The sequence below is a fragment of the Haemaphysalis longicornis genome, unplaced genomic scaffold (assembly GCF_048455015.1).
Source record: "Haemaphysalis longicornis isolate Haplotype H1 unplaced genomic scaffold, Haemaphysalis longicornis Haplotype H1 scaffold_12, whole genome shotgun sequence".
NCBI classification, from domain to species: domain Eukaryota; kingdom Metazoa; phylum Arthropoda; class Arachnida; order Ixodida; family Ixodidae; genus Haemaphysalis; species Haemaphysalis longicornis.
The window spans coordinates 76,836,877-76,853,196 of NW_027526225.1; the positions used below are offsets into that span (position 1 = coordinate 76,836,877).

At 47.1% G+C, this 16,320-nt stretch overlaps 2 non-coding genes across 2 annotated transcripts; one reads left to right on the forward strand and one right to left on the reverse strand.

Annotated features, from left to right (window-relative positions):
* Positions 1–3,141: 3,141 nt before the first annotated feature.
* Trnam-cau (transfer RNA methionine (anticodon CAU)) lies at positions 3,142–3,213 on the reverse strand. Its single transcript has one exon. It is a non-coding gene; the product is annotated as a tRNA-Met (tRNA).
* An 8,134-nt stretch (positions 3,214–11,347) lies between these two features.
* Positions 11,348–11,431, forward strand: Trnal-cag (transfer RNA leucine (anticodon CAG)). The gene has a single exon. It is a non-coding gene; the product is annotated as a tRNA-Leu (tRNA).
* Positions 11,432–16,320: the final 4,889 nt, after the last annotated feature.

Here is a 16,320-nt window from a genome sequence, read left to right on the forward strand (position 1 = left end):
CCCCGAGTAGTCCGAGTGGCGCTGGCTACCACCCCCACGTGCAGGAAACAAAAAATACCTTAACATAAACACCCGATAAGGTGGTGGGGAAACAGCGCCGCCGGTAGCGTAGTGGTCATCGCACCAGACCGGAATCTGGAGGTCACGGGTTCGGATCCCACCCGGCGGACATTTTTTCACCTCTTCCTTTCTGACTCAAAAAAATTCTTCATCTGTTTCTATGACCTACCGCATTCCCCCCTTTGCTTTCCGAGGTTTTCTTGACTGCCAACCCTTATTTCTGTCTTATTTCAACGAGCCACTCATTTCCTATTATATATATATATATATATATATATATATATATATATATATATATATATATATATATATATATATATATATATATATATATATATATATATATATATATATATATGAAAATGTCAAACGCGTGCATGCGATTGAGCTTCGGACAATTAATTTCAAGAATTCATATGAAGAATGCGGACATGAAGAATTCAGAATTCATTGATTGATTGATTCTAGGGTTTAACGCGCCGACGCAACGCAGGCGTTAATTGAGGCGCGCCGTAGTGGAGGGCTCCGGATTAATTTTGACCACCTGGGGATCTTTACCGTGCGCCGAAATCTCGTACACACGGGAGTTTTTGCTTTTCGCCTCCGTCAGAAAAGCGGCCGCCGCGGCCGGGAATCGAACCCGCGACTTTGTGCTCAGCAGCGCAACGCCTTAACCACTGAGCCACCGCGGCGGGTAATTCAGAATTCATTAAGCTAAGAGTTGCAACACTCCAATCATACGAGGACTTTCAATACGATAGGTTCCAACTACGCTCCTTAATCCACCTTGCGCCATCTAGCGAATCGCCCGCGAGGCAGAGCCCAACCACGGGCACAGCGCCATGTTTCGAAATCTCAGGTTGAAACTCGGCGCGCACACCTTTTCTTAGTGTTTTATTAGGCACGCACTATGGAGCCATAAGAGGCGAGCTTCGTTTTGGCGTGTTTCATTTCTTCTCCTGGGACTATTCCATCCGTACTTATACCACCTTGAACTCAGTGTTTCGCGTAGCGTTGGTGCAGAGTAGTACCAAAGTGACTTGATTGAATAGGTTACGTGTGAATAGCTTGTCACGTCAAGTCCATGGGGTCGTACTTCTGTCCTAGCCAGGGCTATTTTAGCGAGATGACCTAACTTGCGCGCAGAAACTGTTGGCGCTAGCGTCAGTAGCGGTCCGGAGGCTCCCGTGTTTTTTTTTCCCCCGGAAATGGCTTTTTGCCGACGCTAGCCGTCTGCGCTCGTTTGCCAACCGAGTAACGTTTCCGCGCTAAAAACGACGGCGCGGGAGCAAGCTCATTGGCTTAATTACTACACCGAGTCGCTTTTCGCTCAGTATTCGGCAAAAGCTACTGCGCAGAATTAATTACTGGGTGACGGAGTGCAACCCCGGCGCCTTTTTTTTTTCCGTTTCCCTAATCCCAAACCCCGCCCTCACTCCCTTCTTTCTGCAAACGCAAGGGCGTTCAGCGTAGCGAAGATCGCCGCTGGCCCGAAATGAAGTCATCGGAGCGGCAAACCAGAAAGGTCAGCGTCGCAGACGACCTCGCGGCCGGCCTCCTACCCTCGGGCGCCGAGTTACAGCTGCGACCGGTGCTACTCTCGACTCCACTGAGCATCTGTCGCGCACAATTACCGAGAGAGCTTTCTAACAGGCGCGCGTGGCTGGCCGGCCGCGACGTCGACCGAGCAACGCAGCGCACACTCGCGCCGGCCGTTTGACGAGTCAACGAAACCTGGTGTAGAAGAGAGGGGGGAAAAATCTGAGTAATTAACTGGGAAGAAATAGGCTGTGCAGGACTCACGAAGCACGGAAGTTTTTCCGCCGGAATAGCGTGTCTGTGTACGCCGAGGAGAGCGCGGCACGTGTGGTTCGACGTACCGAATAATTTCCGGGTGATGAACAGTTTTGGGGGGAAAAAATAGAAGAGGCTGGGTGGCTCTAATTACCATGTCAGTGATTAGCCGATATATTATACGTCGACGTGCTGTTATGGCTCATGCTTCAGCGAAGCAAACGGCTGCAGAGAAAAAATAGGCGCAAGGAAGACAGACTGGGCTCTGTTTACGCGATACGCGTTGGCGGTACTAGAACCAGGAAAAGAACGTAAAGCCTGTGAGCGGCGTCCCGTAACGGTATTTTTTGGGGAACAGGCCCGGATGGATTGAGGGGCTGATTTATCCAATTTATAAATTGATCATCCACTTTCGTAATTTTAATTAAGGGACAATCCATTATCAATAAAGCAACTGGCTATAATTATTTATTGATTGATAATTGAAAATTTAGCGAAATATTTGAAAAATATAACTTAACTATTATCTCCCATGAAAAAATATTACAGGCAATTCAGTACTAACTAATATTTACAAAAATTCGTTAGTACTTATAATTTAGTTAAGTGCTACCTTGTCGTTGGTGGGTTATTAATAGTTGAGCCGATTCAATTATTGATTGATTGATTGATTGATTGATTTATTGATTGATTGATTGATTGATTGATTGAGTTTGACGAACTATTATTCTTCGCGCTACTGTAATTTTTCACGTAATCTTTCACATAATCTTTTGTTTATCTTTGCATCAAAGACAAAACTTAGTTTATCTCAGACGCTGAGAAGGAAAAACAGCACTCATACACCATTTGACTTCGAAACCTAGTGTAAACCACTCCCATGGTTATTTTACGCCTTTTTTTACTAAAATATTACATCTCGCAGTGGTTTAAACGCTTCCCCGCATACTGTAGAGCTTTTCCTCACCCCCGAGGTCACTGATACGTGTAAAGAGAAGCTTTGTGATATAAACGTGCTGTTTTTTTTAAACAACCCTTTTGTTACAAAGGTGGCGATGAATTTTTCGGAAAAACTAGGTCAATATACTAGCGCCAGCAACTCTGTAACAACTTAAACATGGTACACAAGTTAGGCAATAATTAAAAGATTATGCATAATGACCTTCCCCTTCTCCCCCCTCCGTAAGAAAGAAAATCAAGGCTATCAAGCTGACTGTTGGATGGTCTTGCAACAGCAACGCAGCTTGAAACAATACAGATAGTGCAAAAACAAAAAGAAAAGAACTGTAGCAGAGCGTGGTTTCGATCCACGGACCTCTGGGTTATGGGCCCAGCACGCTTCCACTGCGCCACTCTGCTGCTTTTTCTTTTCTTTATTGCTGCGCGGTTCAGCAGTGCTGATAAATGTTCTTATATAGATTAACTAGATGTATTGACTGTGGTGCATCCGTGTGCTGAAGAAGCCGCGGAATTTCTCTTAGAGGAAACTTCAGGGTCTATGCCGTATATAAAGGCAAAACACCGTTAGAAGCTCGTTCGTTGTTTACCACCGCACACTATTGCCCTATTGTTCCTGCCAAACAAGAATATGCGAATGACTTGCTATATGCGAATGACTTGCGAATGACTTGCCCCCCTTATGGCTTGCGCTTGGCTTAACTATTTGATTCTTCACCAGCTTTTGAATTTGCTTTCTTTTTTATGTATTAACACGTCTACGAACCCGCCGCGGTGGCTCAGTGGCTAAGGCGTTGCGCTCCTGAGCACGAGGACGCCGGTTCGAGTCCCGGCCGTGGCAGTCGCTTTCCGATGGAGGCGAAAAGCAAAAAATTCCCCCGCATTTCCCCGAGGGGGAGAATGTGAAAGTGCGAATGCACGGTTGTCGGCCCGCTTGCGGCGCTTGCGCTCGGCCCCCGCAGCCCACCGCCTCGCCGCCTTCTCTTCCATCTCTTCCATCGGGTTTGTAGTATCACGTGTACACCATGCAGTTATCAAGCCGCTATAACGCCGCTGAGTCGCCAACGCACGCCGCTGACGACGTAGTTTGAATGCGTTAAAGATATAAGGCGCGTTACTCACACTGATATCAGCGTGGCGTCCGTGGCTTAGTCGGTAGCGCGTCGCGCTGCAGCCGCAAAGTCCTCGGATCGAAACCTGGCGCCGGATGCTGTTTCTTTTTTAAATATAGAGGAGCACTGCGGACGCCGCCGACGCCGCCGCCGCCGCCGGCGGTGGATGGTTTGGGGTCGCTTATAAAGTGCATTCGCACTTAAAACGCCCGTGTGTACAGGATTTCGGCGCACGTTAAAGATCCCCAGGTGGTCGAAATTTATCCGGAGTCGACCACTAAGCGCACATCATCACCTGCGTTGCGTCGGCGCGTTAAACCCTACAATCAATCAACACGTGTACGAGCTACGAGGTATCCGAAATGCTCCCTGTTCTGTTGTAGCCGTGAGCCGTGGCAAATGCGTGCTCGGTGAAAGAGCAGGCAGTGCGTGATCGTTCCTAAAGTTGGTCATGCCGGAGTCGAAGGAACGTATGACTGAGCGGGTAATATGCCGCCGCGAACGTTATAGCTGACAAAAAAAAAAAAAGAAACCAAATGTACTTCGATGAAGACCAGACACGACAGATACGGGAGCCGGCGGCCGTCCATATCTTGTCTTCGCTCACTGCCTCCACGTTTTCTTTTTTCTTCAAGTATGAACAAGCTCGTTCAGCAACAAGTTTTTTTGAACTGTAGCTGACGGTCGCTGCACCGGCTCACCACGAAAGCGGTGTTTTGAAAGGGACGCTCCAAAACATTTCTGCGCTTTTAAAACAACCTATTTTAAATAATGGTAAAAATAATAAAACGACAGTCTACAATAAGTTTCTCTCAAAATATTAACATTGTCGTGATATTAACATTGTATTGACCTCCAGTTTAATATGCACAACCGTTACGGCCAAAATACGCTCTACTTTCTTTTTCCTTAGCTTTACGACCCCCTGTTTTATTTTCCTCTTATGTAATAATGCACCATTATTTGCGTTTTTGTGTCACTGTGTTAAAATATACGGACACTGAAACGTTTCAATCCAAGACAATGATGAAACTAAGACGAGCGCATGGTATAATCGCGGCCCATGACGGCACAGACGGCCTTGATGTGAGCCCCATAGACGCTAGTGCCGGATTCCTCTCTAGTGTATATACTAAGATACTGTGTGGTCGCTCCCGCTATATAAATAAAATTTGGGAGGTTGTACATTTAGTGGTGCCCCCTCTCTTCTTGTTGTCGTTACAAAACGAAAAAAAAAAACGACATGTCAGGAGTGGGATTCGAACCCACGCCCGGAAGACCGGACTGCGACCTGAACGCAGCGCAGCGCCTTAGACCGCTCGGCCATCCTTTTTTTTTTTTATTGCCTGCTTGGCGACAACACAACACGCACTGTTCAGTACACAAATTACTAGCTCCAGCCACCAATCGGCTGAAGGGAGTGGCTTAAAACATCTTAAATTGCGTTAGAACATCCAGAATGGGTAACCACTCAGGCTCTTCCGGCATCACTCGATAAACTTCTCTTATATAAGCAACGCTTTCAATGAAGTACTCTCGCACTGTGCGAGCATCCTCTTCGGCATTTTGAACCGCCATGCGAGTTTTCCACATAGAATGCAGACTAAGTGCCATGAACATATCATAGGGCACGCTTCCATCATTGTTTACGGGCAAAAAGCGAATGCCATAAGGCGTTAATGGTAAGTCTTTTTTCAGGGTTCGTTGGAGGATGTCCCAGTGAAACACCGCATCCCAACTGTCCAGAAAGATGTGCTCAATTGTTTCCAGCTTTTGGCATAGTCTACAGTTAAGTGTCCATGGGTGTACATATAGTCCTTTTTCCTGCAGCCAGGGTTTTACCGGAAGCGTGCCGCTATGAAGTTTAAAGAAGAAAGATTTAACAGATGAACGTACTGGCATTCGTTTCACTCTTTTTAGAACATCTTTTCCTGACGAGGAGGACGCCGCGGAAACATCAGGGCTTGTCGGGCAGGCCGTGCTCTAGTCTGAACTGACATCTGCTCTTATTTTGCTATACATGTGAAACAAGCACCTACAAATTATATTTCACGGCAAAGCAAGACAAACCGAGTGAATACCCCGCTCGGTCACAAGCTGAGTGTAGCGCGGACAATAACCCCATGGAGAAAATTAAGAAGTTTCTCGATGTCTACAACAAACTCGAGATGCACGTTTTTTTTTTCACTATATCCCAAGCACACCAAATAAAATAAAATGAATTCAAAGCTTCATTTCGGACATAACTACACGGGTAATTGGCGCATTCAAGGGAGGTTCAACTTAAGGGTTCAACGTAAATTGCGGACGACTCAGCGAACAATGGAAAGGAAGATGATAGATGTAACATTGGGGGACAAGAAGAGAGCGGAGTGGGTCAGAGAAAAAACGCGTGTTAAGGACATATTAGTAAAAATTAGGAAGAAGAAATGGACAGGGCAGGGCATGAAATGCGTAGGCAAGATAACCCTTGGCCATTAAGGGCAACAGAGCGGATCAGTAGAGAACGCAAGCGTGACAGGGGGCGGCAGAAACTTAGATGGGCAGATGAGATCAAGAATTTTGCGGGGGTATATCGGTAACAGTTTCTGAAAACAACGTTGTCCCACTATCCTTCAAATACCACAATTAAAGCCATGAATGCTAGTTGATTGGAGCTTCATTGTATTGTACAAAGATATAGGTGCCACAGGCTGTTGAATTTCCTGTGCAGTCATCGTAAGAACTGTAAGACCTGTAAAAATAGTATGTCAAAAGTCCACATACTCATACAATGCAAGGCACTTGACACAACACGACACAAACACTTCAGAGAACTGTACAGACAACATATTCCCCTACACCCATCGTTGTTTCTGGGTGAAGATGCCATGGTTTCTGTGAAACGCGTGTTTAAGTATTTGTCAGATGTTAAGTTTTTAAACCTCATTTCCTATCATGCATAATCAAATCTGGCCCTATACACCAGCCATCACCATTATCTTTATTGATCTTACTATGTCCAGTTTACACGTTTTATACCGACATTTTGTGGTAATCACTTCTTTTCATTAAATAACTTCTCTCGCGCTCTTTGCCCTCGTCGGCCTTGCGCCATTAAACACCAACCATCATCATCATGTCAAAAATTATGCACCCCTCCATCTAACGACGATGATGGCTGAACACGAAGCTTTCTCGTGATGGATTGTTTGGTTGGCCAATCTTACAGTGCGAGTATGTTCTACTGTGGAGGTAGCCACAGCTTTTCTACAATACCCACAGCAGCTCTCGGATGTGCACTTTGTAGGCCTAACGTTTGCGTTTAGGGTCTATGGTATGATTCGGTGCCTGCTGCTTGGCGTTCGCCTCGGCCATGCCGAAATGGAACAATCATATAAACGGCAGCTTCATAACGCGAGAGACTCAGATTGAATTCCGGCCACGAAAAGTGTTTTTTTCCTTTCACTTCACCTACGATCATTCATCATCATCATCAGAGAAAGTTGGCGTATTCGCGTACAATGGCATCGGCCAGGACAATAAAGCTTCGCTTTATTAATTACGCAATTGTCACACATTACATAATTTTAAAGGGCATCTAGTATTCCGTCCAGACGGAACAAACCAGACTCTTTAGAAGTACGCCACATAGACCCCAACCAACTACAATGCAAGAGTATACTCTTCAGTTAACGAAACGTTCGGAAAGCTAAACGTTTCGTTTCGAATCCACCTGGATGAAACAGTGTCCAGCACGTTATTCCATCTGTACGGAACTCTATATACGCAGTCATTTGCACGCGATATTAAATACAGTAATAGAAATACCAACTCCTGCATGCATTGTACTCAATTCACGCGTGGTTTGCATTGGTAGTCGCTTTGTGACAACGAATGAAGCGCCGCTTGTTGACCTGAGCTGCTGTTTTTTATATAAAATTTCGACAGAAAAAAAAGTTTTATCAGATGCATGGTGCAAAGAAATGTATACCTACATTCAAATGCAATTTTTTTATCGAGCAGTTTAATTTACACACGTTTGACCCCATCGCTGTGTGTGAAGACACGAACCCTTGAATATGAGCGACGTAATACGTGTCTTTACGTTCTATAGCTTCACATACGATGTTTAACTTTTAAACTAATAAATACAACATGCGGCACTGAAACTCACAAACACGGTGGCTGCCTGATGAGATGAACGACCGTGCCGTGGACAGCGGACGGACGTGGAGGAATCCAGTTTGCTTTATCTTGAATAAAAAAACATCCGCCAGCTTCAGGCACCTTGTCAGAGAACGGTTTTTGAGTAGTTTTTGTTAAGGTACTTCCCCTTAAAATTATCACAGAATTTTTTATGACAAAATTTTCATTTTGTGAGCTTTATTTTTTTGCAGATTATTTAGGTACGACACATACCATAACAATCAGCACACAAAACAATTATGGCCGCTTCTTCGCACAGCGAGATTCCGGAGACTATAGCCTCTATAGCGCGATATTCAAAAAACAGAGGAGGCTATGGTCCCGAAGGCAAAAGCTGAGGCTTGCGAAAAAAAAATTCCCTCGCACTTCCCCGAGGGGGAGAGTGTGTAAGTGCGAATGCACGGTTGTTGATTGCGCGATTACGGTGGATATCGTGATCTTGGAGTGGAGAGGAGGCGCCCAACACCCGCAGTTACTGAGCGGAGAGAGGAGGAGGAGAGTAGCGCCCGCCGTTACGGCGAGGGCTACACGAGCGCCCTCACGCGTCGGAATGCGGAGCGCCCGCTACGCGAGCGAGAGCTCTCCCGCCCGAAGTGGAGAGGAGGCGCCCAACACCCGCAGTCACTGAGCGGAGAGAGGAGGAGGAGAGTAGCGCGCGCCCATCTCCCCCCGTTGCTAGGGAAGACGAGGAGGAAGACGAGGACCGCGCGCACCCGCAGCTGTTGGTATGCGGACGACGGCGGCGGACGATTCAGGCTCGCTTAAGAAGTGCATTCGCACTTAAAATTGGTGCAGCTTGCACTCGTGGTGCACGGCTGGAGAAAGAGGAAAGCTGGCGGCCCCTCTCCCTTTGTCAGAGACCCGCCTGTTGCTCCTCATATGGATTCCCTAACTTGCCGCTGAAAGTTCTCTATGATTGGCAGGGCCCGATCGCTCTTACCACAAGCTTTCACATCGCTGCCGCAGTGGACCGCGCTAGCACACGCTAGAACCCGCATTACCGTCTGGAATGAATGCTATATCCTCCTGCGCACAAACGCCTCACCAAAGAACAAGAGCGCCACCTCCGAAGCAATCAGACAAACACATTTCCCCACCCCACTAGAGCCCACATTCTGGCCCCCACCCTGTACTCCTCGCAATTCCGCTTCTGCGAGGCTCAGGGCACCCTCTAACATATCATGTGGGGCTGTGATAAGAACCCCCACCTACCCCCCCTGCCTTTCCCCTTCCCTGAGCACTGGGAGAGAGCACTGTCCAGCTCGGACCCTGACGACCAGCTTTGGCTGGCGCAGCGAGCCCAAGAAGCCGGACGGACTCAAGGGGTACTGGAATGAGGACTCTTCCCCAGGGCTGACAGCTTCAGATACATGTTTATTCCTCCTCCTCCCGCGGCAACCGGCTTCGCGAACTCGGCGTCGTCGTCCTCATGGTGGAGATGATGACGATGATGATGATGATAATTAACATCATCATAATCATCATCATCATCTATTTAAGTCCGCAGGTCCACAGTATAGGAACTGCCATATCAATTCAATCTAAAATAATCCGTCAATATCAAGTGAGCAAGCTTTGGGATACTCATTCCTCTATGGGCACACTATAGCCAGCTGTTGCGTATAACGCTGCTGCTGCATTTGCCAGCTCTGTGCATCCTTTATGGCTTCGAAGAGGTACCACCATGAAGTGTCCTTTCAGCGCAAATTTACCCGCCGACCGCGAGGTGACATGATTCTGCGATTAGCATGAGCAAAGCACCGCCCTTTTTCGTGCAAGGCCTCACGGGCCTAGCTGGTGGTGGTGGTGGTGATTTATTAAGAAAGCAAAAAGAGAAAAGGACTTGGGATGTTGTTCAACTCAACGGGGAGTTCACCCTCAAACCGGTCCAGGGAAGGGAAAGGGGGGTTCAAAGGATAGGAAGACAGGAAGAGAGGGAAGAAGGAGGTGAGTGGGGTAGTCTATCTAGCGTTCGTCTCGTCCAAGGCTCGACGGCTACAAACGATGCACTAGTCCTGTAACAACCAGGAAGTTGAGGAGGTGCTGGAAGACCTCCCGTCGGAAGGCGTCCGGACACGTACCAAAGCACAGATGTTTATTGTTCTAAGTGATGTCGTCTGTAACGCGAATGAGCCCTGCAGGAAAGCCAATTTTCTTCTGACGCAAATTACGATTGTGGATGAAGTGTAGCAATATTAAAACGCTTCCCTCCGAAGCTTGGCCACAGCTCTGTTACCCCCTCCTCCGCTAAAGGTTGATGTGCAACACAGGGAGGTAATCTCTTTTTGCTGGCGCAGGCGTGATGACGCAGGCGCGCGACAGCGCAACGTAAATAGGCCTAGCGTAATGTTGTGAAGTAAATCTCGACAGCCGTTACCCACAGGCCGACATAGGATGAGAATGGCGTTGCCCTGCGTGCCGTAAATCGCGCAGTTAGGCCTTAAGCCTAACTTCCCACGTATTAAGTTAGGCCTAGTGGGACGTAAGGCCCTACTTCCCATTTTGAGGTTTGATTTTGCAGGCGCGGTGGGCGCGATCCTGAGGATCGCGACGACTTCATCCGCTCGAGTCACGAGCTCCTTCTAGACCTGACAAGCTGATGGAGGTGTTGGGCCGCTCGGACCCCCACCTCCAGAAGGAGCTCGTGACACGAGCGAGAGCATGAAGGCACCACGGCGGACTTCATAAAGGGGTTGCGAATGAACGAACCGCCCGTCACGTCTTGAATTTTGAAGAACAAGGCACTTGAAGAAGCAGACGCTCTCAATGCTCCCAGCTCCAGTTTTGATTCCAGCAGGAGTTTGGATGAGCAATCTTATAAAGCACAAAAGGTTCTTGCTACAACAGCTGCGTGCGTTAAATAAAAATGTATTTTGCCAGGCACGTGGTGCCCTGTCTTTTAAACCTGCGCGGTCGAATCAGTGCCAAATTATTTTTCCTTATTTATCTCGTTAACTCACTTTCGCATTATAATCGTATCGTTAAAATCGGGCCAATAAACGCGTCAGAATAGTGGGAATACTGTAATTTTCTACATGACAATTTTGTCTCGCGCTACACGCCGCCTGTGACCGAGTGCGGTATTCAGTTTGTTTCAGTAGCTGTTTTTTTTTTTTGCCGCTAAACATGTTTTGTACGTGTTTATTTTATTTATCTAACAAAACAACAGCACTTGTCTGTTCAGACTACAGCGCGGCCTGCTTGAGAAGCACTGATGTTTCTGGGCTACTTGTCTCGTCAGGATGGCCGAGCGGTCTAAGGCGCTGCGTTCAGGTCGCAGTCCGGTCTTCCGGGCGTGGGTTCGAATCCCACTCCTGACACAGGTTTTTTTATTCATGCGAGCAGCTTCCAAAAGGCCGCGAATATCTATCACGTGGCTTCGGGTTACTGGTGAAGTATACCTTTTAACTGTTCACCCAATCGTTTTCTTGCCCAAGCCGAAGTGCGCTTAGTGTACAGAAATACCGAATGACGGGTGGCGTCAAATCCAGACTTTTCGTCTCGACTGTAGACGTTTTACGGGACTGTCGACGAGGTGCTTTCAGCATATTTCTTTCTCTCCATGCACTCCTCCTTCGCTGTACAAGATTTATTGATTGAGTAAAACTGATTGCTAATTATAACCTTTTTTTATTCAAGTATTTATGAATAATTGTTAACTGATAATACTTCATTACAATCAGATTATTATTGCCTATTCATTACGCTAAATTGGTTTATTATTCGTTCATTTCGTTGTTTGAGTAATTGATTGACTGGTTGCTCGGTCGTTCATTTATTCAGTCATTTTCGAACAGCCATTACAGTCAGCGTTAGCCGAGCTTTTTTGTGTAAGCCAGTCAGGATTCAGGAATTCACGCTAGCTTCACTTATTCTGTGTATGCCTGCACAGTTTGAAGGGGTCATGCAGACAAAACACAAAATTACTTCGTTAGAAACATTGCCTCGTTAGAATCATACTGACACCACTTTTAACGCACACTTTGTTCAAATAGCCTACATAATAGGAAAAAAGAAAATGTCCACGCGGCCCACTAGCTCATTTTCCTCAACAGAACCTATGATGTCATATGCCGAGCTGAGCTATTGCTGAGGTGGGTAAAAGCAAACGCAAATTAGGCAGGGCTCAAGAGCTTCCCGAACGAGGTATTTCTCCTTAAATGTAATGTATATTCAATTTAAAGCCATAGCAATGGTGGTGTAAGCAATGAAAGTCAGGAAAATACTTGTAAAGAAGTACCGTTGCGCACTTCTGTTGGTACTAAGCGCACTGCCATCGTTTCAGCTGCACAGCAGTCCGCCGCTTTGGAGTTGTTTTACACGACACTGGCCGATTGGTCTAAGCGACGTTGTCTTACGTGACCTTGTTTGTCGAGCATACCCCACGTGTCACGAAACGATTACTTTTTACCGTAATAAAAACAAGCCAAGGGCAAATACGGTAAAAAATAAACCAACGTCGGGCATTGGTCCACGGCCCCGTATAGTGGCGCCATCTGAGAGGCCTGAGGTCAGCAAGGCTTTACAGCCTAATGACGCACTCGAAGTTTGTTTGAGTAAATGCCAACTGAACCCAGATCTGAACCCAAACTGAACCCAATTTCAATGCAGAGACACTTTCAGCGTAATTTTAATGGCAAAAGAACAACCGAAAATGGAAATCGTTTACAGCCGCTGCGTACAATCACACATCACCACAAAGGCACTACTTAAAAAAGGTTTCGAAGCACAATCTAAAGCACATTCATGTGTAAAACAGTTCTGCTGAAAGCCATTTCACTCAAGCACATTTCGCTAAAGCTATTATCCTAAAGCCCACGTTTGAACAAAGCGCCCTCCACCGCTGTCAATCACAGCATACAGACTCGCCATATCCCCCTTATTTTATACATTTTTCAACGCAGCGCATGGTTACACATGCTGGGCCATTTGTACACACCCCTCACGTTCATTACAGGCCCGTTTGTACCAAAGTACGCCGTCATGTAGTGGCAGTCGTATTATTCTGTTTACACCGCCTTTTTTGTGTAATGTTTGATCCAGGAATAGAACTTTTCCGGCCGATCTATTTACCTCTACTCTCGCCAAGTCATTCGTCATTCCCCTAATTGCTCCCCACGGCAGCGAAAGCCCCCGTAATAATGTTGATTACGTGGTCCATTTGGTTCCAGTCTCCCGAGCTTACAAAAGTACGTGAACTGGGTCATTAGAGCAGAAGAAATGAGATCAAGAGATAAAGCAGGAGGCCGGCTCCGCTCGGTGATAGAAGCTAAACGCACGCTTTTTTTCTGCTTTGCGGGATGGTTCTTCCAAGCCGACTCTGCTTTTTTTTCCCTGCAACACTGCCTCTAATTAGCTCCCTAATCTGTTTCCGTTCTGATGAATGGTCTGGATTTGGAGTGAAACTTCGTTTAAATTGGATTGCTGTTGTGTGCTTTACATTGTCTTTGCATAGTGCCGTCTCTACTAAGCTTGCGCATTGTTTAAACAGTCAGAGAGATCCCATGGAAATTATAGTTTGAAGGAAGAAAAGGCGGTATTGTGTTTAGAGATCAAACATAATAAGCTTGCGCTAACTTAACTTACACTAACCGCCTGTGTGGGCTCTTTTGTGGGCCTGGCGGAGAGGGGCGGCGGTTTAGCTCAGTTATGCACCAACTACTATCCCTCGACTGAAATAGCGTAGCAGACATTTTGTATGTTCGGTAAGTTTGTCTTATCCAAATGCCTTTATTCAATATGTCGCTTTTTTTAGGTTTTCACGTTCTCCACTGCAGAGTAAAAAAAAACAAATAACTCCCGCTTTTAACGAACTACCGCTTACAACAAAGCCCGTTTCCTGTACCGAAAACTTTGATATAATGAGGATTTCTTGAAATAACACAATCCTGCTGCACAAAGAAAACAAAATCAAGGCCGTAAGCCAGAAAAAAGTGTCCTCGGACGCAAAGGTAGCATCCCTGTTGATTAAAATACATAATTGATTGATTGCACGGTGATTGTAGGGTTCAAGGCGCCGACGCAACGCAGGCGATGAGGCGCGCCGTAGTGGAGGGCTCCGGATTAATTTTGACCACCTGGGGATCTTTAACGAGCGCCGAAATCTCGCACACACGGGCGTTTTTGCTTTTCGCCTCCATCAGAAAAGCGGCCGCCATGGCCGGGAATCGAACCCGCGACCTCATGCTCAGCAGCGCAACGCCTTATCCACTGAGCCACCGCGGCGGGTGAAAAAAACTACATAATAAAGAAGACGCCGACCACAAGAGAAAATAAAACAATGACGTTTCGGCCCATCGAACGGGAACCTTGTTCACACTACTCCCGTAGTAGTGTGAACAAGGCTCTTGTTAGGGGGGAAAATAAAACAATGACGTTTCGCCCCCCCCCCCCGAACGGGAGCCTTGTGCACACTACTCCCGTAAAAGTTTGAACAAAGATCCTGTTCGGGGGGCCTAAACGTCATTGTTTCAATTTCTCTTGTGGTCGGCGTCTTCTTTATTATGTATTTTAGTGTCATTCCCGACCAGACGGGCGTCCGTCAAAGCCTCGATTTCATCTTTGTTTATGTCTGGAGCGGACGCTGCAACACTTCCGATAAACGTTTTCTCCTACAGGCGCTCATCGGTGTAGTCGCATGTTCACATCACTCCGTGGAAAGATCGACTTTTTCGCCGAAGTTCCGCCCACTAAAACCCAAAAGTGTTTTTCATCAACGCCGCTACGGACACGTGCTCCTTGACAATTTTCAAGCAAGTGGGACGCCTATTTATCATTTTGAGGGACAGTGAAGTTCAGCACATGTGGGTGAGAGGGCTAAGCCTGTTAGGCCTACCTCGACTTCGCCTGGTCACCGCACCTATGGGAAGGTGTCGTGCGCTCGCGCCCGTGACCCATATCCATTATGGCGACCAAGTACGTTCAAGACGACGAAGGATGGTTCCGTAGGCCTTTCCGCACCCCCGGTGAGTCCGATAGACACCACCAAACTCGTATTACGACCGACGGTGGAACTCAGTCTAGCGAAGCGCAACCTTAGCGACTTTCACGCCGTACTGAGCCTAGAAGCACAGCTGACGCCTGCAAAGGCCCGCCAAGTCACTGTAAAAATAGCGGGCGACAAGAACGTTGCCATAATCACCAGCGAGAACGGGCATGCGACGGAAAACCTCAAAAAGCCCACATCTCTTAAGGAAGGAGGAAACACCCACACCATCTCGATTTATGAATACAGCCCAGAAAACGCATGCAAAGGAGTCATACACAACATTCGACAAGGCACAAGCCCAGAAGGCTTAGAAAGGCACCGAACCGCTCCTGGATACTGCATCTTAGCAGCACGCATGATGGGACGCACAGCAACTGCTATTATCACCTTTGAAGGGAGCTACATACCAAGAGAAGTTGTGTTCGCGGCAGGAGTCTACAGATGATTTCCTAGGGCCAGGGGCCCAATTCTGCACGAACTGCCTCGCCATGGGACACGAAGCAGACGTTTGCAAAAGAGCGGGTTGGCCAAGATGCCCCAGATGCGGTCAAGACTTCACCGACATCGCCGACCACCAAGAGTGCGTGGCACGCTGAACCAACTGTGGAGGGAACCATGGCGCCGACGACATCACGTGTGAAGTAAGAAGAGAAGCAGACAAGGCAGTAAGACAAATGGCATACCAAAAACGTGTTTATCAACGCAAGATGCTACAGAAGAAGAAAACCACAAGCCGCTGAAAATCGACCACCGACCAAGATCCCGTAGCCACGTCCGTGGCAGAGAACGACGCAGCCCCAGCAACGCTTGACGCAGCCAATCAAACCAAGACTAGGAGAGACCAGTGCAGTCACTGCAACGCTACAGGTAGGTCAGCCATCCGTAACACCACTGCACACGACCCCCACATTCGTTTATTGCTGCGTTTATTGCTTATTCGTTTATTGCTGCGATTGAAGGAAAGCCGGCCAATAGCTGCTACATTGCTTTAATGACGTAATTCGAGAGTTCCAAAAACTCCAAGACCGGGAAAGAGAAACAATCTTTTGAGCAAGTTCCTAACTTATCTGATGGGTATGGAGCCGCAATTTCTGGCTGACGTATTTTGTGACTCCCTAATATAAGTAATGGATCTCTTGGTTGACTACGTTCTTCAAGCATTTAAGATTTAAAAAAAAATGTTGAGAAGAGTGTTGCAGGTTCTCCTTAATTCGAAGACGT